Genomic DNA, 25239 nt, shown 5'->3' with positions numbered 1-25239 from the left:
TAAGGAAGTTCCCCGACATACCCGTCTCCACTCGAGAGGAATCACGAGGGTCCCGCCCACATCCAGAGGAGCCCCGTTTCCGCCTCGTAGCTCGAGATGAGGGATCCTTTCCCTGCTTCGTCGGGAAAGAGTTCCCGGCGTTCCCTTCGCATCTCAAGAGGAGGCCCTCTCAACAGGAACGGCGAGAGGAACTCCAGGGTCGTGCCACCATTCCAAGAGTCCCCCAGATGTCTCAGTCCATTCCAGAGGAACCTCTTTTCCCTTCACCGGCTCGTCTTTCACGCCGAGGATCGACTCACACCAAGGTGGCACGTGGCACAGCCCTGTGGGAAAGCCTCGTGGGAAAGCCTCGAGGGACAGCCTCGAGGGAAAGCCACAGATCCCTTGATCCACGTGCCAGGAAGCGTGACACTACTGCTGCAGCTCGGGAGGAAAGCGCACGTGCATGCCCCCTCTCGAGATGAGGCCTGACTCCCCTGGGGAGACTCAGAAGCTCCCCAAGATCCATGGCAACACTGGAGAGGAATCCTCAGGTTCCGGCCCCGACTCCACACAAGGACTGAGGCCCCGGCATGGACGGGAGAGGAATCCCGATAGGTCCCCTAGCAACTCGCATGGGGACTGGCCTTTCCTGAGGCCACCAGAGCGGGTCCCTGAGGTCCCCGTCTTAACTCGAGAAGACCTGCCGCAACTCGAGAAAATCCAGGAGGTTCTCCCCTCCAGGCGAGATGAGGCCCATTTCCGCTGAGGCGTCTCGAGGCTGATCACACCTCACTTGTGGAACTTCGAAAGGCTCTTTCACACCCTTGGTGCAAATCAAGAAGTTCCCCGACATACCCGTCTCCACTCGAGAGGAATCACGAGGGTCCCGCCCACATCCAGAGGAGCCCCGTTTCCGCCTCGTAGCTCGAGATGAGGGATCCTTTCCCTGCTTCGTCGGGAAAGAGTTCCCGGCGTTCCGGTCGCATCTCAAGAGGAGGCCCTCTCAACAGGAACGGCGAGAGGAACTCCAGGGTCGTGCCACCATTCCAAGAGTCCCCCAGATGTCTCAGTCCATTCCAGAGGAACCTCTTTTCCCTTCACCGGCTCGTCTTTCACGCCGAGGATCGACTCCCACCAAGGTGGCACGTGGCACAGCCCTGTGTTAAAGCCTCGTGGGAAAGCCTCGAGGGACAGCCTCGAGGGAAAGCCACAGATCCCTTGATCCACGTGACAGGAAGCGTGACACTACTGCTGCAGCTCGGGAGGAAAGCGCACGTGCATGCCCCCACTCGAGACGAGGCCTGACTCCCCTGGGGAGACTCAGAAGCACCCCAAGATCCATGGCAACACTAGAGAGGAATCCTCAGGTTCCGGCCCCGACTCCACACAAGGACTGAGGCCCCGGCATGGACGGGAGAGGAATCCCGAGAGGTCCCCTAGCAACTCGCATGGGGACTGGCCTTTCCTGAGGCCACCAGAGCGGGTCCCTGAGGTCCCCGTCGTAACTCGAGAAGACCTGGCGCAACTCGAGAAAATCCAGGAGGTTCTCCCGTCCAGGCGAGATGAGGCCCATTTCCGCTGAGGCGTCTCGAGGCTGATCACACCTCACCTCTCGAACTTCGAAAGGGTCCTTCACACCCTTGCTGCAAATAAGGAAGTTCCCCGACATACCCGTCTCCACTCGAGAGGAATCACGAGGGTCCCGCCCACATCCAGAGGAGCCCCGTTTCCGCCTCGTAGCTCGAGATGAGGGATCCTTTCCCTGCTTCGTCGGGAAAGAGTTCCCGGCGTTCCGGTCGCATCTCAAGAGGAGGCCCTCTCAACAGGAACGGCGAGAGGAACTCCAGGGTCGTGCCACCATTCCAAGAGTCCCCCAGATGTCTCAGACCATTCCAGAGGAACCTCTTTTCCCTTCACCGGCTCGTCTTTCACGCCGAGGATCGACTCCCACCAAGGTGGCACGTGGCACAGCCCTGTGTTAAAGCCTCGTGGGAAAGCCTCGAGGGACAGCCTCGAGGGAAAGCCACAGATCCCTTGATCCACGTGACAGGAAGCGTGACACTACTGCTGCAGCTCGGGAGGAAAGCGCACGTGCATGCCCCCACTCGAGACGAGGCCTGACTCCCCTGGGGAGACTCAGAAGCACCCCAAGATCCATGGCAACACTAGAGAGGAATCCTCAGGTTCCGGCCCCGACTCCACACAAGGACTGAGGCCCCGGCATGGACGGGAGAGGAATCCCGAGAGGTCCCCTAGCAACTCGCATGGGGACTGGCCTTTCCTGAGGCCACCAGAGCGGGTCCCTGAGGTCCCCGTCGTAACTCGAGAAGACCTGGCGCAACTCGAGAAAATCCAGGAGGTTCTCCCCTCCAGGCGAGATGAGGCCCATTTCCGCTGAGGCGTCTCGAGGCTGATCACACCTCACCTCTCGAACTTCGAAAGGGTCCTTCACACCCTTGCTGCAAATAAGGAAGTTCCCCGACATACCCGTCTCCACTCGAGAGGAATCACGAGGGTCCCGCCCACATCCAGAGGAGCCCCGTTTCCGCCTCGTAGCTCGAGATGAGGGATCCTTTCCCTGCTTCGTCGGGAAAGAGTTCCCGGCGTTCCCGTCGCATGTCAAGAGGAGGCCCTCTCAACAGGAACGGCGAGAGGACCTCCAGGGTCGTGCCACCATTCCAAGAGTCCCCCAGATGTGTCAGTCCATTCCAGAGGAACCTCTTTTCCCTTCACCGGCTCGTCTTTCACGCCGAGGATCGACTCACACCAAGGTGGCACGTGGCACAGCCCTGTGGGAAAGCCTCGTGGGAAAGCCTCGAGGGACAGCTTCGAGGGAAAGCCACAGATCCCTTGATCCACGTGACAGGAAGCGTGACACTACTGCTGCAGCTCGGGAGGAAAGCGCACGTGCATGCCCCCACTCGAGACGAGGCCTGACTCCACTGGGGAGACTCAGAAGCACCCCAAGATCCATGGCAACACTGGAGAGGAATCCTCAGGTTCCGGCCCCGACTCCACACAAGGACTGAGGCCCCGGAATGGACGGGTGAGGAAGCCCGAGAGGTCCCCTAGCAACTCGCATGGGGACTGGCCTTTCCTGAGGCCACCAGAGCGGGTCCTGAGGTCCCCGTCGTAACTCGAGAAGACCTGCCGCAACTCGAGAAAATCCAGGAGGTTCTCCCCTCCAGGCGAGATGAGGCCCATTTCCGCTGAGGCGTCTCGAGGCTGATCACACCTCCCCTCTGGAACTTCGAAAAGGTCCTTCACACCCTTGGTGCAAATCAAGAAGTTCCCCGACATACTCGTCTCCACTCGAGAGGAAACACTAGGTCCCGCCCACATCGAGAGGAGCCCCGTTTCCGCCTCCTAGCTCGAGATGAGGGATCCTTTCCCTGCTTCGTCGGGAAAGAATTCCCGGCGTTCCCGTCGCATCTCAAGAGGAGGCCCTCTCAAAAGGAACGGCGAGAGGAACTCCAGGGTCGTGCCACCATTCCAAGAGTCCCCCAGATGTCTCAGTCCATTCCAGAGGGACCTCTTTTCCCTTCACCGGCTCGTCTTTCATGCCGAGGATCGACTCACACCAAGGTGGCAGGTGGCACAGCCCTGTGGGCAAGCTTCGTGGGAAAGCCTCGAGGGACAGCCTCGAGGGAAAGCCACAGATCCCCTGATCCCCGTGACAGGAAGCGTGACACTACTGCAGCAGCTTGGGAGGAAAGCGCACGTGCATGCCCCCACTCGAGACGAGGCCTGACTCCCCTGGGGAGACTCAGAAGCACCCCAAGAACCATGGCAACACTGGAAAGGAATCCTCAGGTTCCAGCCACGACTCCACACAAGGACTGAGGCCCCGGCATGGACGGGAGAGGAATCCCGAGAGGTCCCCTAGAACTCGCATGGGGACTGACCTTTCCTTAGGCCACCAGAGCGTGTCCCTGAGTTCCCCGACGTAACTCGAGAAGACCTGCCGCAACTCGAGAAAATCCAAGAGGTTCTCCCCTCCAGGCGAGATGAGGCCCATTTCCGCTGAGGCGTCTCGAGGCTGATCACACCTCACCTCTGGAACTTCAAAAGGGTCCTTCACACCCTTGGTGCAAATCAAGAAGTTCCCCAACATACCAGTCTCCACTCGAGAGGAATCACGAGGGTCCCGCCCACATCCAGAGGAGCCCCGTTTCCGCCTCGTAGCTCGAGATGAGGGATCCTTTCCCTGCGTCGTCGGGAAAGAGTTCCCGGCGTTCCCGTCGCATCTCAAGAGGAGGCCCTCTCAACAGGAACGGCGAGAGGAACTCCAGGGTCGTGCCACCATTCCAAGAGTCCCCCAGATGTGTCAGTCCATTCCAGAGGAACCTCTTTTCCCTTCACCGGCTCGTCTTTCACGCCGAGGATCGACTCCCACCAAGGTGGCACGTGGCACAGCCCTGTCCGAAAGCCTCGTGGGAAAACCTCGAGGGACAGCCTCGAGGGAAAGCCACAGATCCCTTGATCCACGTGACAGGAAGCGGGACACTACTGCTGCAGCTCGGGAGGAAAGCGCACGTGCATGCCCCATCTCGAGACGAGGCCTGACTCCCCTGGGGAGACTCAGAAGCACCCCAAGATCCATGGCAACACTGGAGAGGAATCCTCAGGTTCCGGCCCCGACTCCACACAAGGACTGAGGCCCCGGCATGGACGGGAGAGGAATCCCGAGAGGTCCCCTAGCAACTCGCATGGGGACTGGCCTTTCCTGAGGCCACCAGAGCGGGTCCCTGAGGTCCCCGTCGTAACTCGAGAAGACCTGCCGCAACTCGAGAAAATCCAGGAGGTTCTCCCCTCCAGGCGAGATGAGGCCCATTTCCGCTGAGGCGTCTCGAGGCTGATCACACCTCACCTCTGGAACTTCGAAAGGGTCCTTCACACCCTTAGTGCAAATCAAGAAGTTCCCCGACCTAGCCGTCTCCACTCGAGAGGAATCACGAGGGTCCCGCCCACATCCAGAGGAGCCCCGTTTCCGCCTCGTAGCTCGAGATGAGGAATCCTTTCCCTGCTTCGTCGGGAAAGAGTTCCCGGCCTTCCCGTCGCATCTCAAGAGGAGGCCCTCTCAACAGGAACGGCGAGAGGAACTCCAGGGTCGTGCCACCATTCCGAGAGTCCCCCAGATGTCTCAGTCCATTCCAGAGGAACCTCTTTTCCCTTCACCGGCTCGTCTTTCACGCCGAGGATCGACTCACACCAAGGTGGCACGTGGCACAGCCCTGTGGGAAAGCCTCGTGGGAAAGCCTCGAGGGACAGCCTCGAGGGAAAGCCACAGATCCCTTGATCCACGTGACAGGAAGCGTGACACTACTGCTGCAGCTCGGGAGGAAACCGCACGTGCATGCCCCCACTCGAGACGAGGCCTGACTCCCCTGGGGAGACTCAGAAGCACCCCAAGATCCATGGCAACACTGGAGAGGAATCCTCAGGTTCCGGCCCCGACTCCACACAAGGACTGAGGCCCCGGCATGGACGGGAGAGGAATCCCGAGAGGTCCCCTAGCAACTCGCATGGGGACTGGCCTTTCCTGAGGCCACCAGAGCGGGTCCCTGAGGTCCCCGTCGTAACTCGAGAAGACCTGCCGCAACTCGAGAAAATCCAGGAGGTTCTCCCCTCCAGGCGAGATGAGGCCCATTTCCACTGAGGCGTCTCGAGGCTGATCACACCTCACCTCTGGAACTTCGAAAGGGTCCTTCACACCCTTGGTGCAACTCAAGAAGTTCCCCGACATACCCGTCTCCACTCGAGAGGAATCACGAGGGTCCCGCCCACATCCAGAAGAGCCCCGTTTCCGCCTCGTAGCTCGAGATGAGGGATCCTTTCCCTGCTTCTTCGGGATAGAGTTCCCGGCGTTCCCGTCGCATCTCAAGAGGAGGCCCTCTCAACAGGAACGGCGAGAGGAACTCCAGGGTCGTGCCACCATTCCAAGAGTCCCCCAGATGTCTCAGTCCATTCCAGAGGAACCTCTTTTCCCTTCACCGGCTCGTCTTTCACACCCAGGATCGACTCACACCAAGGTGGCACGTGGCACATCCCTTTGGGAAAGCCTCGTGGGAAAGCCTCGAGGGACAGCCTCGAGGGAAAGCCACAGATCCCTTGATCCACGTGACAGGAAGCGTGACACTACTGCTGCAGCTCGCGAGGAAAGCGCACGTGCATGCCCCCACTCGAGACGAGGCCTGACTCCCCTGGGGAGACTCAGAAGCACCCCAAGATCCATGGCAACACTGGAGAGGAATCCTCAGGTTCCGGCCCCGACTCCACACAAGGACTGAGGCCCCGGCATGGACGGGAGAGGAATCCCGAGAGGTCCCCTAGCAACTCGCATGGGGACTGGCCTTTCCTGAGGCCACCAGAGCGGGTCCCTGAGGTCCCCGTCGTAACTCGAGAAGACCTGCCGCAACTCGAGAAAATCCAGGAGGTTCTCCCCTCCAGGCGAGATGAGGCCCATTTCCGCTGAGGCGTCTCGAGGCTGATCACACCTCACCTCTGGAACTTCGAAAGGCTCCTTCACACCCTTGGTGCAAATCAAGAAGTTCCCCGACATACCCGTCTCCACTCGAGAGGAATCACGAGGGTCCCGCCCACATCCAGAGGAGCCCCGTTTCCGCCTCGTAGCTCGAGATGAGGGATCCTTTCCCTGCTTCGTCGGGAAAGAGTTCCCGGCGTTCCCGTCGCATCTCAAGAGGAGGCCCTCTCAACAGGAACGGCGAGAGGAACTCCAGGGTCGTGCCACCATTCCAAGAGTCCCCCAGATGTGTCAGTCCATTCCAGAGGAACCTCTTTTCCCTTCACCGGCTCGTCTTTCACGCCGAGGATCGACTCCCACCAAGGTGGCACGTGGCACAGCCCTGTGGGAAAGCCTCGTGGGAAAGCCTCGAGGGACAGCCTCGAGGGAAAGCCACAGATCCCTTGATCCACGTGACAGGAAGCGTGACACTACTGCTGCAGCTCGGGAGGAAAGCGCACGTGCATGCCCCCACTCGAGACGAGGCCTGACTCCCCTGGGGAGACTCAGAAGCACCCCAAGATCCATGGCAACACTGGAGAGGAATCCTCAGGTTCCGGCCCCGACTCCACACAAGGACTGAGGCCCCGGCATGGACGGGAGAGGAATCCCGAGAGGTCCCCTAGCAACTCGCATGGGGACTGGCCTTTCCTGAGGCCACCAGAGCGGGTCCCTGAGGTCCCCGTCGTAACTCGAGAAGACCTGCCGCAACTGGAGAAAATCCAGGAGGTTCTCCCCTCCAGGCGAGATGAGGCCCATTTCCGCTGAGGCGTCTCGAGGCTGATAACACCTCACCTCTGGAACTTCGAAAGGGACCTTCACACCCTTGGTGCAACTCAAGAAGTTCACCGACATACTCGTCTCCACTCGAGAGGAAACACGAGGGTTCCGCCCACATCGAGAGGAGCCCCGTTTCCGCCTCCTAGCTCGAGGTGAGGGATCCTTTCCCTGCTTCGTCGGGAAAGAATTCCCGGCGTTCCCGTCGCATCTCAAGAGGAGGCCCTCTCAACAGGAACAGCGAGAGGAACTCCAGGGTCGTGCCACCATTCCAAGAGTCCCCCAGATGTCTCAGTCCATTCCAGAGGAACCTCTTTTCCCTTCACCGGCTCGTCTTTCACGCCGAGGATCGACTCACACCAAGGTGGCACGTGGCACAGCCCTGTGGGAAAGCCTCGTGGGAAAGCCTCAAGGGACAGCCTCGAGGGAAAGCCACAGATCCCTTGATCCACGTGACAGGAAGCGTGACACTACTGCTGCAGCTCGGGAGGAAAGCGCACGTGCATGCCCCCACTCGAGACGAGGCCTGACTCCCCTGGGGAGACTCAGAAGCACCCCAAGATCCATGGCAACACTGGAGAGGAATCCTCAGTTTCCGGCCTCGACTCCACACAAGGACTGAGGCCCCGGCATGGACGGGAGAGGAATCCCGAGAGGTCCCCTAGCAACTCGCATGGGGACTGGCCTTTCCTGAGGCCACCAGAGCGGGTCCCTGAGGTCCCCGTCGTAACTCGAGAAGACCTGCCGCAACTCGAGAAAATCCAGGAGGTTCTCCCCTCCAGGCGAGATGAGGCCCATTTCCGCTGAGGCGTCTCGAGGCTGATCACACCTCACCTCTGGAACTTCGAAAGGCTCCTTCACACCCTTGGTGCAAATCAAGAAGTTCCCCGACATACCCGTCTCCACTCGAGAGGAATTACGAGGGTCCCGCCCACATCCAGAGGAGCCCCGTTTCCGCCTCGTAGCTCGAGATGAGGGATCCTTTCCCTGCGTCGTCGGGAAAGAGTTCCCGGCGTTCCCGTCGCATCTCAAGAGGAGGCCCTCTCAACAGGAACGGCGAGAGGAACTCCAGGGTCGTGCCACCATTCCAAGAGTCCCCCAGATGTCTCAGTCCATTCCAGAGGAACCTCTTTTCCCTTCACCGGCTCGTCTTTCACGCCGAGGATCGACTCCCACCAAGGTGGCACGTGGCACAGCCCTGTGGGAAAGCCTCGTGGGAAAGCCTCGAGGGACAGCCTCGAGGGAAAGCCACAGATCCCTTGATCCACGTGACAGGAAGCGTGACACTACTGCTGCAGCTCGGGAGGAAACCGCACGTGCATGCCCCCACTCGAGACGAGGCCTGACTCCCCTGGGGAGACTCAGAAGCACCCCAAGATCCATGGCAACACTGGAGAGGAATCCTCAGGTTCCGGCCCCGACTCCACACAAGGACTGAGGCCCCGGCATGGACGGGAGAGGAATCCCGAGAGGTCCCCTAGCAACTCGCATGGGGACTGGCCTTTCCTGAGGCCACCAGAGCGGGTCCCTGAGGTCCCCGTCGTAACTCGAGAAGACCTGCCGCAACTGGAGAAAATCCAGGAGGTTCTCCCCTCCAGGCGAGATGAGGCCCATTTCCGCTGAGGCGTCTCGAGGCTGATAACACCTCACCTCTGGAACTTCGAAAGGGACCTTCACACCCTTGGTGCAACTCAAGAAGTTCCCCGACATACTCGTCTCCACTCGAGAGGAAACACGAGGGTTCCGCCCACATCGAGAGGAGCCCCGTTTCCGCCTCCTAGCTCGAGGTGAGGGATCCTTTCCCTGCTTCGTCGGGAAAGAATTCCCGGCGTTCCCGTCGCATCTCAAGAGGAGGCCCTCTCAACAGGAACGGCGAGAGGAACTCCAGGGTCGTGCAACCATTCCAAGAGTCCCCCAGATGTCTCAGTCCATCCCGGAGGAAACTATTTTCCCTTCACCGGCTCGTCTTTCACGCCGAGGATCGACTCCCACCAAGGTGGCACGTGGCACAGCCCTGTGGGAAAGCCTCGTGGGAAAGCCTCGAGGGACAGCCTCGAGGGAAAGCCACAGATCCCTTGATCCACGTGACAGGAAGCGTGACAGTACTGCTGCAGCTCGGGAGGAAAGCGCACGTGCATGCCCCCACTCGAGACGAGGCCTGACTCCCCTGGGGAGACTCAGAAGCACCCCAAGATCCATGGCAACACTGGAGAGGAATCCTCAGGTTCCGGCCCCGACTCCACACAAGGACTGAGGCCCCGGCATGGACGGGAGAGGAATCCCGAGAGGTCCCCTAGCAACTCGCATGGGGACTGGCCTTTCCTGAGGCCACCAGAGCGGGTCCCTGAGGTCCCCGTCGTAACTCGAGAAGACCTGCCGCAACTCGAGAAAATCCAGGAGGTTCTCCCCTCCAGGCGAGATGAGGCCCATTTCCACTGAGGCGTCTCGAGGCTGATCACACCTCACCTCTGGAACTTCGAAAGGCTCCTTCACACCCTTGGTGCAAATCAAGATGTACCCCGACCTAGCCGTCTCCACTCGAGAGGAATCACGAGGGTCCCGCCCACATCCAGAGGAGCCCCGTTTCCGCCTCGTAGCTCGAGATGAGGGATCCTTTCCCTGCTTCGTCGGGAAAGAGTTCCCGGCGTTCCCGTCGCATCTCAAGAGGAGGCCCTCTCAACAGGAACGGCGAGAGGAACTCCAGGGTCGTGCCACCATTCCAAGAGTCCCGCAGATGTCTCAGTCCATTCCAGAGGAACCTCTTTTCCCTTCACCGGCTCGTCTTTCACGCCGAGGATTGACTCACACCAAGGTGGCAGGTGGCACAGCCCTGTGGGAAAGCCTCGTGGGAAAGCCTCGAGGGACAGCCTCGAGGGAAAGCCACAGATCCCTTGATCCACGTGACAGGAAGCGTGACACTACTGCTGCAGCTCGGGAGGAAAGCGCACGTGCATGCCCCCACTCGAGACGAGGCCTGACTCCCCTGGGGAGACTCAGAAGCACCCCAAGATCCATGGCAACACTGGAGAGGAATCCTCAGGTTCCGGCCCCGACTCCACACAAGGCCTGAGGCCCCGGCATGGACGGGAGAGGAATCCCGAGAGGTCCCCTAGCAACTCGCATGGGGACTGGCCTTTCCTGAGGCCACCAGAGCGGGTCCCTGAGGTCCCCGTCGTAACTCGAGAAGACCTGCCGCAACTCGAGTAAATCCAGGAGGTTCTCCCCTCCAGGCGAGATGAGGCCCATTTCCGCTGAGGCGTCTCAAGGCTGATCACACCTCACCTCTGGAACTTCGAAAGGGTCCTTCACACCCGTGGTGCAAATCAAGAAGTTTCCCGACATACCCATCTCCACTCGAGAGGAAACACGAGGGTCCCGCCCACATCGAGAGGAGCCCCGTTTCCGCCTCCTAGCTCGAGGTGAGGGATCCTTTCCCTGCTTCGTCGGGAAAGAATTCCCGGCGTTCCCGTCGCATCTCAAGAGGAGGCCCTCTCAACAGGAACAGCGAGAGGAACTCCAGGGTCGTGCCACCATTCCAAGAGTCCCCCAGATGTCTCAGTCCATTCCAGAGGAACCTCTTTTCCCTTCACCGGCTCGTCTTTCACGCCGAGGATCGACTCACACCAAGGTGGCACGTGGCACAGCCCTGTGGGAAAGCCTCGTGGGAAAGCCTCGAGGGACAGCCTCGAGGGAAAGCCACAGATCCCTTGATCCACGTGACAGGAAGCGTGACACTACTGCTGCAGCTCGGGAGGAAAGCGCACGTGCATGCCCCCACTCGAGACGAGGCCTGACTCCCCTGGGGAGACTCAGAAGCACCCCAAGATCCATGGCAACACTGGAGAGGAATCCTCAGTTTCCGGCCTCGACTCCACACAAGGACTGAGGCCCCGGCATGGACGGGAGAGGAATCCCGAGAGGTCTCCTAGCAACTCGCATGGGGACTGGCCTTTCCTGAGGCCACCAGAGCGGGTCCCTGAGGTCCCCGTCGTAACTCGAGAAGACCTGCCGCAACTCGAGAAAATCTAGGAGGTTCTCCCCTCCAGGCGAGATGAGGCCCATTTCCGCTGAGGCGTCTCGAGGCTGATCACACCTCACCTCTGGAACTTCGAAAGGGTCCTTCACACCCTTAGTGCAAATCAAGAAGTTCCCCGACCTAGCTGTCTCCACTCGAGAGGAATCACGAGGGTCCCGCCCACATCCAGAGGAGCCCCGTTTCCGCCTCGTAGCTCGAGATGAGGGATCCTTTCCCTGCTTCGTCGGGAAAGAGTTCCCGGCCTTCCCGTCGCATCTCAAGAGGAGGCCCTCTCAACAGGAACGGCGAGAGGAACTCCAGGGTCGTGCAACCATTCCAAGAGTCCCCCAGATGTCTCAGTCCATCCCGGAGGAAACTATTTTCCCTTCACCGGCTCGTCTTTCACGCCGAGGATCGACTCCCACCAAGGTGGCACGTGGCACAGCCCTGTGGGAAAGCCTCGTGGGAAAGCCTCGAGGGACAGCCTCGAGGGAAAGCCACAGATCCCTTGATCCACGTGACAGGAAGCGTGACAGTACTGCTGCAGCTCGGGAGGAAAGCGCACGTGCATGCCCCCACTCGAGACGAGGCCTGACTCCCCTGGGGAGACTCAGAAGCACCCCAAGATCCATGGCAACACTGGAGAGGAATCCTCAGGTTCCGGCCCCGACTCCACACAAGGACTGAGGCCCCGGCATGGACGGGAGAGGAATCCCGAGAGGTCCCCTAGCAACTCGCATGGGGACTGGCCTTTCCTGAGGCCACCAGAGCGGGTCCCTGAGGTCCCCGTCGTAACTCGAGAAGACCTGCCGCAACTCGAGAAAATCCAGGAGGTTCTCCCCTCCAGGCGAGATGAGGCCCATTTCCACTGAGGCGTCTCGAGGCTGATCACACCTCACCTCTGGAACTTCGAAAGGCTCCTTCACACCCTTGGTGCAAATCAAGATGTACCCCGACCTTGCCGTCTCCACTCGAGAGGAATCACGAGGGTCCCGCCCACATCCAGAGGAGCCCCGTTTCCGCCTCGTAGCTCGAGATGAGGGATCCTTTCCCTGCTTCGTCGGGAAAGAGTTCCCGGCGTTCCCGTCGCATCTCAAGAGGAGGCCCTCTCAACAGGAACGGCGAGAGGAACTCCAGGGTCGTGCCACCATTCCAAGAGTCCCCCAGATGTCTCAGTCCATTCCAGAGGAACCTCTTTTCCCTTCACCGGCTCGTCTTTCACGCCGAGGATTGACTCACACCAAGGTGGCAGGTGGCACAGCCCTGTGGGAAAGCCTCGTGGGAAAGCCTCGAGGGACAGCCTCGAGGGAAAGCCACAGATCCCTTGATCCACGTGACAGGAAGCGTGACACTACTGCTGCAGCTCGGGAGGAAAGCGCACGTGCATGCCCCCACTCGAGACGAGGCCTGACTCCCCTGGGGAGACTCAGAAGCACCCCAAGATCCATGGCAACACTGGAGAGGAATCCTCAGGTTCCGGCCCCGACTCCACACAAGGACTGAGGCCCCGGCATGGACGGGAGAGGAATCCCGAGAGGTCCCCTAGCAACTCGCATGGGGACTGGCCTTTCCTGAGGCCACCAGAGCGGATCCCTGAGGTCCCCGTCGTAACTCGAGAAGACCTGCCGCAACTCGAGAAAATCCAGGAGGTTCTCCCCTCCAGGCGAGATGAGGCCCATTTCCGCTGAGGCGTCTCGAGGCTGATCACACCTCACCTCTGGAACTTCGAAAGGGTCCTTCACACCCGTGGTGCAAATCAAGAAGTTTCCCGACATACCCATCTCCACTCGAGAGGAAACACGAGGGTCCCGCCCACATCCAGAGGAGCCCTGTTTCCGCCTCGTAGCTCGAGATGAGGGATCCTTTCCCTGCCTCTTCGGGAAAGAGTTCCAGGCGTTCCCGTCGCATCTCAAGAGGAGGCCCTATCAACAGGAACGGCGAGAGGAATTCCAGGGTCGTGCCACCATTCCAGGAGTCCCCCAGATGTCTCAGTCCATTCCAGAGGAAACTCTTTTCCCTTCACCGGCTCGTCTTTCACGCCGAGGATCGACTCACACCAAGGTGGCACGTGGCACAGCCCTGTGGGAAAGCCTCGTGGGAAAGCCTCGAGGGAAAGCCTCGAGGGAAAGCCACAGATCCCTTGATCCACGTGACAGGAAGCGTGACACTACTGCTGCAGCTCGCGAGGAAAGCGCACGTGCATGCCCCCACTCGAGACGAGGCCTGACTCCCCTGCGGAGACTCAGAAGCACCCCAAGATCCATGCCAACACTGGAGAAGAATCCTCAGGTTCCGGCCCCGAATCCACACAAGGTCTTAGACCCCGGCATGGACGGGAGAGGAATCCCGAGAGGGTGCCTAGAACTGGCATGGGGACTGGCTTTCCCTGAGGCCATCAGAGCGGGTCCCTGAGGTCTCCGTCGTAAGTCGAGAAGACCTGCCGCAACTCGAGAAAATCCAGGAGGTTCTCCCCTCCAGGCGAGATGAAGCCCATTTCGGCTGAGGCGTCTCGAGGCTGATCACACCTCACCTCTGGAACTTCGAAAGGGTCCTTCACACCCTTGGTGCAAATCAAGAAGTTCCCCGACATAGCCGTCTCCACTCGAGAGGAATCACGAGGGTCCCGCCCACATCCAGAGGAGCCCCGTTTCCGCCTCGTAGCTCGAGATGAGGGATCCTTTCCCTGCTTCTTCGGGAAAGAGTTCCCGGCGTTCCCGTCGCATCTCAAGAGGATGCCCTCTCAACAGGAACGGCGAGAGGAACTCCAGGGTCGTGCCACCATTCCAAGAGTCCCCCAGATGTCTCAGTCCATATCAGAGGAACCTCTTTTCCCTACACCGGCTTGTCTTTCACGCCGAGGATCGACTCACACAGAGGTGGCACGTGGCACAGCCCTGTGGGAAAGCCTCGTGGGAAAGCCTCGAGGGACAGCCTCGAGGGAAAGCCACAGATCCCTTAATCCACGTGACAGGAAGCTTGACACTACTGCTGCAGCTCGGGCGGAAAGCGCACGTGCATGCCCCCACTCGAGACGAGGCCTGACTCCCCTGGGGAGACTCAGAAGCACCCCAAGATCCATGGCAACACTGGAGAGGAATCCTCAGGTTCCGGCCCCGACTCCACACAAGGACTGAGGCCCCGGCATGGACGGGAGAGGATTCCCGAGAGGTCCCCTAGCAACTCTCAGGGGGACTGGCCTTTCGTGAGGCCACCAGAGCGGGTCCCTGAGGTCCCCGTCGTAACTCGAGAAGACCTGCCGCAACTCGAGAAAATCCAGGAGGTTCTCCCCTCCAGGCGAGATTAGGCCCATTTCCGCTGAGGCGTCTCCAGGCTGATCACACCTCACCTCTGGAACTTCGAAAGGGTCCTTCACACCCTTGGTGCAAATCAAGAAGTTCCCCGACCTAGCCGTCTCCACTCGAGAGGAATCACGTGGGTCCCGCCCACATCCCGAGGAGCCCCGTTTCCGCCTCGTAGCTCGAGATGAGGGATCCTTTCCCTGCTTCGTCGGGAAAGAGTTCCCGGCGTTCCCGTCGCATCTCAAGAGGAGGCCCTCTCAACAGGAACGGCGAGAGGAACTCCAGGGTCGTGCAACCATTCCAAGAGTCCCCCAGATGTCTCAGTCCATTCCAGAGGAACCTCTTTTCCCTTCACCGGCTCGTCTTTCACGCCGAGGATCGACTCCCACCAAGGTGGCACGTGGCACAGCCCTGTGGGAAAGCCTCGTGGGAAAGCCTCGAGGGACAGCCTCGAGGGAAAGCCACAGATCCCTTGATCCACGTGACAGGAAGCGTGACAGTACTGCTGCAGCTCGGGAGGAAAGCGCACGTGCATGCCCCCACTCGAGACGAGGCCTGACTCCCCTGGGGAGACTCAGAAGCACCCCAAGATCCATGGCAACACTGGAGAGGAATCCTCAGGTTCCGGCCCCGACTCCACACAAGGACTGAGGCCCCGGCATGGACGGGAGAGGAATCCCGAGAGGTCCCCTAGCAACTCGCATGGGGACTGGCCTTTCCTGAGGCCACCAGAGCGGGTCCCTGAGGTCCCCGTCGTAACTCGAGAAGACCTGCCGCAACTCGAGAAAATCCAGGAGGTTCTCCCCTCCAGGCGAGATGAGGCCCATTTCCACTGAGGCGTCTCGAGGCTGATCACACCTCACCTCTGGAACTTCGAAAGGCTCCTTCACACCCTTGGTGCAAATCAAGATGTACCCCGACCTAGCCGTCTCCACTCGAGAGGAATCACGAGGGTCCCGCCCACATCCAGAGGAGCCCCGTTTCCGCCTCGTAGCTCGAGATGAGGGATCCTTTCCCTGCTTCGTCGGGAAAGAGTTCCCGGCGTTCCCGTCGCATCTCAAGAGGAGGCCCTCTCAACAGGAACGGCGAGAGGAACTCCAGGGTCGTGCCACCATTCCAAGAGTCCCGCAGATGTCTCAGTCCATTCCAGAGGAACCTCTTTTCCCTTCACCGGCTCGTCTTTCACGCCGAGGATTGACTCACACCAAGGTGGCAGGTGGCACAGCCCTGTGGGAAAGCCTCGTGGGAAAGCCTCGAGGGACAGCCTCGAGGGAAAGCCACAGATCCCTTGATCCACGTGACAGGAAGCGTGACACTACTGCTGCAGCTCGGGAGGAAAGCGCACGTGCATGCCCCCACTCGAGACGAGGCCTGACTCCCCTGGGGAGACTCAGAAGCACCCCAAGATCCATGGCAACACTGGAGAGGAATCCTCAGGTTCCGGCCCCGACTCCACACAAGGCCTGAGGCCCCGGCATGGACGGGAGAGGAATCCCGAGAGGTCCCCTAGCAACTCGCATGGGGACTGGCCTTTCCTGAGGCCACCAGAGCGGGTCCCTGAGGTCCCCGTCGTAACTCGAGAAGACCTGCCGCAACTCGAGTAAATCCAGGAGGTTCTCCCCTCCAGGCGAGATGAGGCCCATTTCCGCTGAGGCGTCTCAAGGCTGATCACACCTCACCTCTGGAACTTCGAAAGGGTCCTTCACACCCGTGGTGCAAATCAAGAAGTTTCCCGACATACCCATCTCCACTCGAGAGGAAACACGAGGGTCCCGCCCACATCGAGAGGAGCCCCGTTTCCGCCTCCTAGCTCGAGGTGAGGGATCCTTTCCCTGCTTCGTCGGGAAAGAATTCCCGGCGTTCCCGTCGCATCTCAAGAGGAGGCCCTCTCAACAGGAACAGCGAGAGGAACTCCAGGGTCGTGCCACCATTCCAAGAGTCCCCCAGATGTCTCAGTCCATTCCAGAGGAACCTCTTTTCCCTTCACCGGCTCGTCTTTCACGCCGAGGATCGACTCACACCAAGGTGGCACGTGGCACAGCCCTGTGGGAAAGCCTCGTGGGAAAGCCTCGAGGGACAGCCTCGAGGGAAAGCCACAGATCCCTTGATCCACGTGACAGGAAGCGTGACACTACTGCTGCAGCTCGGGAGGAAAGCGCACGTGCATGCCCCCACTCGAGACGAGGCCTGACTCCCCTGGGGAGACTCAGAAGCACCCCAAGATCCATGGCAACACTGGAGAGGAATCCTCAGTTTCCGGCCTCGACTCCACACAAGGACTGAGGCCCCGGCATGGACGGGAGAGGAATCCCGAGAGGTCTCCTAGCAACTCGCATGGGGACTGGCCTTTCCTGAGGCCACCAGAGCGGGTCCCTGAGGTCCCCGTCGTAACTCGAGAAGACCTGCCGCAACTCGAGAAAATCTAGGAGGTTCTCCCCTCCAGGCGAGATGAGGCCCATTTCCGCTGAGGCGTCTCGAGGCTGATCACACCTCACCTCTGGAACTTCGAAAGGGTCCTTCACACCCTTAGTGCAAATCAAGAAGTTCCCCGACCTAGCCGTCTCCACTCGAGAGGAATCACGAGGGTCCCGCCCACATCCAGAGGAGCCCCGTTTCCGCCTCGTAGCTCGAGATGAGGGATCCTTTCCCTGCTTCGTCGGGAAAGAGTTCCCGGCCTTCCCGTCGCATCTCAAGAGGAGGCCCTCTCAACAGGAACGGCGAGAGGAACTCCAGGGTCGTGCAACCATTCCAAGAGTCCCCCAGATGTCTCAGTCCATCCCGGAGGAAACTATTTTCCCTTCACCGGCTCGTCTTTCACGCCGAGGATCGACTCCCACCAAGGTGGCACGTGGCACAGCCCTGTGGGAAAGCCTCGTGGGAAAGCCTCGAGGGACAGCCTCGAGGGAAAGCCACAGATCCCTTGATCCACGTGACAGGAAGCGTGACAGTACTGCTGCAGCTCGGGAGGAAAGCGCACGTGCATGCCCCCACTCGAGACGAGGCCTGACTCCCCTGGGGAGACTCAGAAGCACCCCAAGATCCATGGCAACACTGGAGAGGAATCCTCAGGTTCCGGCCCCGACTCCACACAAGGACTGAGGCCCCGGCATGGACGGGAGAGGAATCCCGAGAGGTCCCCTAGCAACTCGCATGGGGACTGGCCTTTCCTGAGGCCACCAGAGCGGGTCCCTGAGGTCCCCGTCGTAACTCGAGAAGACCTGCCGCAACTCGAGAAAATCCAGGAGGTTCTCCCCTCCAGGCGAGATGAGGCCCATTTCCACTGAGGCGTCTCGAGGCTGATCACACCTCACCTCTGGAACTTCGAAAGGCTCCTTCACACCCTTGGTGCAAATCAAGATGTACCCCGACCTTGCCGTCTCCACTCGAGAGGAATCACGAGGGTCCCGCCCACATCCAGAGGAGCCCCGTTTCCGCCTCGTAGCTCGAGATGAGGGATCCTTTCCCTGCTTCGTCGGGAAAGAGTTCCCGGCGTTCCCGTCGCATCTCAAGAGGAGGCCCTCTCAACAGGAACGGCGAGAGGAACTCCAGGGTCGTGCCACCATTCCAAGAGTCCCCCAGATGTCTCAGTCCATTCCAGAGGAACCTCTTTTCCCTTCACCGGCTCGTCTTTCACGCCGAGGATTGACTCACACCAAGGTGGCAGGTGGCACAGCCCTGTGGGAAAGCCTCGTGGGAAAGCCTCGAGGGACAGCCTCGAGGGAAAGCCACAGATCCCTTGATCCACGTGACAGGAAGCGTGACACTACTGCTGCAGCTCGGGAGGAAAGCGCACGTGCATGCCCCCACTCGAGACGAGGCCTGACTCCCCTGGGGAGACTCAGAAGCACCCCAAGATCCATGGCAACACTGGAGAGGAATCCTCAGGTTCCGGCCCCGACTCCACACAAGGACTGAGGCCCCGGCATGGACGGGAGAGGAATCCCGAGAGGTCCCCTAGCAACTCGCATGGGGACTGGCCTTTCCTGAGGCCACCAGAGCGGGTCCCTGAGGTCCCCGTCGTAACTCGAGAAGACCTGCCGCAACTCGAGAAAATCCAGGAGGTTCTCCCCTCCAGGCGAGATGAGGCCCATTTCCGCTGAGGCGTCTCGAGGCTGATCACACCTCACCTCTGGAACTTCGAAAGGGTCCTTCACACCCGTGGTGCAAATCAAGAAGTTTCCCGACATACCCATCTCCACTCGAGAGGAAACACGAGGGTCCCGCCCACATCCAGAGGAGCCCTGTTTCCGCCTCGTAGCTCGAGATGAGGGATCCTTTCCCTGCCTCTTCGGGAAAGAGTTCCAGGCGTTCCCGTCGCATCTCAAGAGGAGGCCCTATCAACAGGAACGGCGAGAGGAATTCCAGGGTCGTGCCACCATTCCAGGAGTCCCCCAGATGTCTCAGTCCATTCCAGAGGAAACTCTTTTCCCTTCACCGGCTCGTCTTTCACGCCGAGGATCGACTCACACCAAGGTGGCACGTGGCACAGCCCTGTGGGAAAGCCTCGTGGGAAAGCCTCGAGGGAAAGCCTCGAGGGAAAGCCACAGATCCCTTGATCCACGTGACAGGAAGCGTGACACTACTGCTGCAGCTCGCGAGGAAAGCGCACGTGCATGCCCCCACTCGAGACGAGGCCTGACTCCCCTGCGGAGACTCAGAAGCACCCCAAGATCCATGCCAACACTGGAGAAGAATCCTCAGGTTCCGGCCCCGAATCCACACAAGGTCTTAGACCCCGGCATGGACGGGAGAGGAATCCCGAGAGGGTGCCTAGAACTGGCATGGGGACTGGCTTTCCCTGAGGCCATCAGAGCGGGTCCCTGAGGTCTCCGTCGTAAGTCGAGAAGACCTGCCGCAACTCGAGAAAATCCAGGAGGTTCTCCCCTCCAGGCGAGATGAAGCCCATTTCGGCTGAGGCGTCTCGAGGCTGATCACACCTCACCTCTGGAACTTCGAAAGGGTCCTTCACACCCTTGGTGCAAATCAAGAAGTTCCCCGACATAGCCGTCTCCACTCGAGAGGAATCACGAGGGTCCCGCCCACATCCAGAGGAGCCCCGTTTCCGCCTCGTAGCTCGAGATGAGGGATCCTTTCCCTGCTTCTTCGGGAAAGAGTTCCCGGCGTTCCCGTCGCATCTCAAGAGGATGCCCTCTCAACAGGAACGGCGAGAGGAACTCCAGGGTCGTGCCACCATTCCAAGAGTCCCCCAGATGTCTCAGTCCATATCAGAGGAACCTCTTTTCCCTACACCGGCTTGTCTTTCACGCCGAGGATCGACTCACACAGAGGTGGCACGTGGCACAGCCCTGTGGGAAAGCCTCGTGGGAAAGCCTCGAGGGACAGCCTCGAGGGAAAGCCACAGATCCCTTAATCCACGTGACAGGAAGCTTGACACTACTGCTGCAGCTCGGGCGGAAAGCGCACGTGCATGCCCCCACTCGAGACGAGGCCTGACTCCCCTGGGGAGACTCAGAAGCACCCCAAGATCCATGGCAACACTGGAGAGGAATCCTCAGGTTCCGGCCCCGACTCCACACAAGGACTGAGGCCCCGGCATGGACGGGAGAGGATTCCCGAGAGGTCCCCTAGCAACTCTCAGGGGGACTGGCCTTTCGTGAGGCCACCAGAGCGGGTCCCTGAGGTCCCCGTCGTAACTCGAGAAGACCTGCCGCAACTCGAGAAAATCCAGGAGGTTCTCCCCTCCAGGCGAGATTAGGCCCATTTCCGCTGAGGCGTCTCCAGGCTGATCACACCTCACCTCTGGAACTTCGAAAGGGTCCTTCACACCCTTGGTGCAAATCAAGAAGTTCCCCGACCTAGCCGTCTCCACTCGAGAGGAATCACGTGGGTCCCGCCCACATCCCGAGGAGCCCCGTTTCCGCCTCGTAGCTCGAGATGAGGGATCCTTTCCCTGCTTCGTCGGGAAAGAGTTCCCGGCGTTCCCGTCGCATCTCAAGAGGAGGCCCTCTCAACAGGAACGGCGAGAGGAACTCCAGGGTCGTGCAACCATTCCAAGAGTCCCCCAGATTTCTGAGTCCTTTCCAGAGGAACCTCTTTTCCCTTCACCCTCTCGTCTTTCACGCCGAGGATCGACTCACACCAAGGTGGCACGTGGCACAGCCCTTTGGGAAAGCCTCGTGGGAAAGCCTAGAGGGACAGCCTCGAGGGAAAGCCACAGATCCCTTGATCCACGTGACAGGACGCGTGACACTACTGCTGCAGCTCGGGAGGAAAGCGCACGTGCATGCCCCCACTCGAGACGAGGCCTGACTCCCCTGGGGAGACTCAGAAGCACCCCAAGATCTTTGGCAACACTGGAGAGGAATCCTCATGTTCCGGCCCCGACTCCACACAAGGACTTAGGCCCCGGCATGGACGGGAGAGGAATCCCGAGAGGGCGCCTAGAACTGGCATGGGGACTGGCCTTTCCTGAGGCCACCAGAGCGGGTCCCTGAGGTCTCCGTCGTAACTCGAGAAGACCTGCCGCAACTCGAGAAAATCCAGGAGGTTCTCCCCTCCAGGCGAGATGAGGCCCATTTCGGCTGAGGCGTCTCGAGGCTGATCACACCTCACCTCTGGAACTTCGAAAGGGTCCTTCACACCCTTGGTGCAAATCAAGAAGTTCACCGACATCCCCATCTCCACTCGAGAGGAAACACGAGGGTCCCGCCCACATCCAGAGGAGCCCCGTTTCCGCCTCGTACCTCGAGATGAGGGATCCTTTCCCTGCCTTGTCGGGAATGCGTTTCCATCGTTCCCGTCGCATTTCAAGAGGAGGCACTCTCAACAGGAACGGCGAGAGGATATCCAGGGTCGTGTCACCATTCCAAGAGTCCCCCAGATGTCTCAGTCCATTCCGGAGGAATCTCTTTTCCCTTCACCGGCTCGTCTTTCACGTCGAGATTCGACTCACACCAAGGTGACACGTGGCGCAGCCCTGTGGGAAAGCCTCGTGGGAAAGCCTCGAGGGAAAGCCTCGAGGGAAAGCCACAGATCCCTTGATCCACGTGACAGGAAGCGTGACACTACTGCTGCAGCTCGCGAGGAAAGCGCACGTGCATGCCCCCACTCGAGACGAGGCCTGACTCCCCTGGGGAGACTCAGAAGCACCGCAAGATCCATGGCAACACTGGAGAGGAATCCTCAGGTTCCAGCCCCGACTCCACACAAGGTCTTAGGCCCCGGCAGAACGGGAGAGGAATCCCGAGAGGGCGCCTAGAACTGGCATGGGGACTGGCCTTTCCTGAGGCCACCAGAGCGGGTCCCTGAGGTCCCCGTCGTAACTCAAGAAGACCTGCCGCAAGTCGAGAAAATCCAGGAGGTTCTCCCCTCCAGGCGAGATGAGGCCCATTTCCGCTGAGGCGTCTCCAGGCTGATCACACCTCACCTCTGGAACTTCGAAAGGGTCCTTCACACCCTTGGTGCAAATCAAGAAGTTCCCCGACATACCCGTCTCCACTCGAGAGGAAACACGAGGGTCCCGCCCACATCCAGAGGAGCCCCGTTTCGGCCTCGTAGCTCGAGATGAGGGATCCTTTCCCTGCCTCGTCGGGAAAGAGTTCCAGGCGTTCCCGTCGCATCTCAAGAGGAGGCCCTCTCAACAGGAACAGCGAGAGGAACTCCAGGGTCGTGCCACCATTCCAGGAGTCCCCCAGATGTCTCAGTCCATTCCAGAGAAAACTCTTTTCCTTTCAGCGGATCGTCATTCACGCCGAGGATCGACTCACACCAAGGTGGCACGTGGCACAGCCCTGTGGGAAAGCCTCATGGGAAAGCCTCGAGGGACAGCCTCGAGGGAAAGCCACAGATCCCTTGATCCACGTGACAGGAAGCGTGACACTACTGCTGCAGCTCGGGCGGAAAGCGCACGTGCATGCCCCCACTCGAGACGAGGCCTGACTCCCCTGGGGAGACTCAGAAGCACCCCAAAATCCATGGCAACACTGGAGAGGAATCCTCAGCTTCCGGCCCCGATTCCACACGAGGACTGAGGCCCCGGCATGGACGGGAGAGGAATCCCGAGAGGTCCCCTAGCAACTCGCATGGGGACTGGCCTTTCCTGAGGCCACCAGAGCGGGTCCCTGAGGTCCCCGTCGTAACTCGAGAAGACCTGCCGCAACTCGAGAAAATCCAGGAGGTTTTCCCTCCAGGCGAGTTGAGGCCCATTTCCGCTGAGGCGTCTCGAGGCTGATCACACCTCACCTCTGGAACTTCGAAAGGGTCCTTCACACCCTTGGTGCAAATCAAGACGTTCCCCGACATACCCGTCTCCACTCGAGAGGAATCACGAGGGTCCCGCCCACATCCAGAGGAGCCCCGTTTCCGCCTCGTAGCTCGAGATGAGGGATCCTTTCCCTGCTTCGTCGGGAAAGATTTCCCGGCGTTCCCGTCGCATCTCAAGAGGAGGCCCTCTCAACAGGAACGGCGAGAGGAAGTCCAGGGTCGTGCCACCATTCCAAGAGTCCCCCAGATGTCTCAGTCCATACCAGAGGAACCTCTTTTCCCTACACCGGCTCATCTTTCACGTAGAGGATCGACTCACACCAAAGTGGCACGTGGCACAGCCCTGTGGGAAAGCCTCGTGGGAAAGCCTCGAGGGACAACCTCGAGGGAAAGCCACAGATCCCTTGATCCACGTGACAGGAAGCGTGACACTACTGCTGCAGCTCGGGCGGAAAGCGCACGTGCATGCCCCCACTCGAGACGAGGCCTGACTCCCCTGGGGAGACTCAGAAGCACCCCAAGATCCATGGCAACACTGGAGAGGAATCCTCAGGTTCCGGCCCCGACTCCACACAAGGACTGAGGCCCCGGCATGGACGGGAGAGGAATCCCGAGTGGGCCCCTAGAACTCGCATGGGGACTGGCCTTTCCTGAGGCCACCAGAGCGGGTCCCTGAGGTCCCCGTCGTAACTCGAGAAGACCTGCCGCAACTCGAGAAAATCCAGGAGATTCTCCCCTCCAGGCGAGATGAGGCCCATTTCCGCTGAGGCGTCTCGAGTCTGATCACACCTCACCTCTGGAACTTCGAAAGGGTCCTTCACACCCGTGGTGCAAATCAAGAAGTTTCCCGACATACCCATCTCCACTCGAGAGGAAACACGAGGGTCCCGCCCACATCCAGAGGAGCCCTGTTTCCGCCTCGTAGCTCGAGATGAGGGATCCTTTCCCTGCCTCTTCGGGAAAGAGTTCCAGGCGTTCCCGTCGCATCTCAAGAGGAGGCCCTATCAACAGGAACGGCGAGAGGAATTCCAGGGTCGTGCCACCATTCCAGGAGTCCCCCAGATGTCTCAGTCCATTCCAGAGGAAACTCTTTTCCCTTCACCGGCTCGTCTTTCACGCCGAGGATCGACTCACACCAAGGTGGCACGTGGCACAGCCCTGTGGGAAAGCCTCGTGGGAAAGCCTCGAGGGAAAGCCTCGAGGGAAAGCCACAGACCCCTTGATCCACGTGACAGGAAGCGTGACACTACTGCTGCAGCTCGCGAGGAAAGCGCACGTGCATGCCCCCACTCGAGACGAGGCCTGACTCCCCTGCGGAGACTCAGAAGCACCCCAAGATCCATGCCAACACTGGAGAAGAATCCTCAGGTTCCGGCCCCGAATCCACACAAGGTCTTAGACCCCGGCATGGACGGGAGAGGAATCCCGAGAGGGTGCCTAGAACTGGCATGGGGACTGGCCTTTCCTAAGTCCATGAGAGCGGGTCCCTGAGGTCTCCGTCGTAATTCGAGAAGACCTGCCGCAACTCGAGAAAATCCAGGAGGTTCTCCCTCCAGGCGAGATGAGGCCCATTTCCACTGAGGCGTCTCGAGGCTGATCACAGCTCACCTCTGGAACTTCGAAAGGGTCCTTCACACCCTTGGTGCAAATCAAAAAGTTCCCCGACATACCCGTGTCCACCCGAGAGGAAACACGAGGGTCCCGCCCACATCCAGAGGAGCCCTGTTTCCGTCTCGTAGCTCGAGATGAGGGATCCTTTCCCTGCCTCGTCGGGAAAGATTTCCCGGCGATCCCGTCGCATCTCAAGAGGAGGCCCTCTCAACAGGAAAGGCGAGAGGAACTCCAGGGTCGTGCCACCATTCCAAGAGTCCCCCAGATGTCTCAGTCCATTCCAGAGGAACCTCTTTTCCCTTCACTGGCTTGTCTTTCACGGCGAGGATAGACTCACACCAAGATGGCACGTGGCACATCCCTGTGGGAAAGCCTCGTGGGAAAGCCTTGGGGGACAGCCTCGAGGGAAAGCCACAGAACCCTTGATCCACGTGTCAGGAAGCGTGACACTACTGCTGTAGCTCGGGCGGAAAGCGCACGTGCATGCCCCCACTCGTGACGAGGCCTGACTCCCCTGGGGAGATTCAGAAGCACCCCAAGATCCATGGCAACACTGGAGAGGAATCCTCAGGTTCCGGCCCCGACTCCACACAAGGACTGAGGCCCCGGCATGGACTGGAGAGGAATCCCGAGAGGTCCCCTAGCAACTCGCATGGGGACTGGCCTTCCCTGAGGCCATCAGAGCGGGTCCCTGAGGTCCCCGTCGTAACTCGAGAAGACCTGCCGCAACTCGAGAAAATCCAGGACGTTCTCCCCTCCAGGCGAGATGAAGCCCATTTCGGCTGAGGCGTCTCGAGGCTGATCACACC

The sequence above is a fragment of the Budorcas taxicolor genome, chromosome 22, assembly GCF_023091745.1.
Source record: "Budorcas taxicolor isolate Tak-1 chromosome 22, Takin1.1, whole genome shotgun sequence".
Lineage (NCBI taxonomy): Eukaryota > Metazoa > Chordata > Mammalia > Artiodactyla > Bovidae > Budorcas > Budorcas taxicolor.
This window is presented reverse-complemented; position numbering follows the sequence as displayed.